The sequence below is a fragment of the Octopus bimaculoides genome, chromosome 14 (genome assembly GCF_001194135.2).
Source record: "Octopus bimaculoides isolate UCB-OBI-ISO-001 chromosome 14, ASM119413v2, whole genome shotgun sequence".
Lineage (NCBI taxonomy): Eukaryota > Metazoa > Mollusca > Cephalopoda > Octopoda > Octopodidae > Octopus > Octopus bimaculoides.
In genome coordinates this window covers 22135707-22136655 of record NC_068994.1, presented here as the reverse complement: position 1 = coordinate 22136655, position 949 = coordinate 22135707, and the positions used below count along the sequence as shown (strand labels likewise).

The following is a 949-nucleotide window of genomic DNA, read 5'->3' as shown; positions in this document are numbered from 1 at the left end:
TTCATCACAAATTGCCGTCCTAGCTCCTGCGAAAAGGGATTACCCTGCTAATTATAATCAGGGCAGCGCAAAAAATTGTTTTGCACAAACATTTGTATAGCCAATTAGACGGATGAAATTCACGTACGCTTAATAATGTTACACAAAACAGCCTTCAGACTTTCCCTATTAATTTCATCGTCTTTTGAATTATGAACATATTTACATAAGTGTTTTTTCGTTGTAAGGCTTTCTTTTTTAGTTGATTTTCACCTAGCAAGACTTATCGTAGATGGCGTAATAAGTCACACCCGGACAACGTCGGGTTATACTGCTAGTATGTAGTGAGTTCAAACAAGAAAAACAACAAAAAAACAACAATGCGAGGACGTGATACAGATATTGTGTTACTGGATGCTCAGGAAAGGAGAGAAAGAGAATTTGACGTTTCGAGTGATATATAAATATATATTTATATAAAAATATATATGTATATATCATCATCATCATCATCATCGTTTAACGTCTACTTTACATGCTAGCATGGGTTGGACAATTTGATTGAGGACTGGCCAACCAGATGGCTACACCAGGTTCCAATCTGATTTGGCAGTTTCTACAGCTGGATGCCCTTCCTAACGCCAACCACTCCGAGAGTGTAGTGGGTGCACGAAGGCCAGTCAGGCGGTACTGGCAATGGCCATGCTCAAAATGGTGTATTTTATGTGCCACCTGCAGAGGAGCCAGTCCGGCGGCACTGGGAATGACCTCGCTTGAATGTCTTTTCACGTGCCACCGGCACAAATGCCAGGAAGGCGATGCTGGTAACGATCACATTCAAATGGTGCTATTTACGTGCCACTGGCACCGAAGCCAGACAGCTGCTCTGGCAATGATCACGCTTGGACGGAGCTCTTAGTGTTCCACTGGTACAGGTGCCATCACGATTTTGCTTTCACTTGCCCCAACA

At 42.8% G+C, this 949-nt stretch overlaps 1 protein-coding gene across 1 annotated transcript in view; it reads left to right on the top strand.

Moving 5' to 3' along the window:
* Positions 1 to 949, top strand: part of LOC106873660 (SH3 and PX domain-containing protein 2A) — a 90525-nt gene that overhangs the window by 900 nt on the left and 88676 nt on the right. The gene's annotated exons all lie outside the window — the stretch shown is intronic.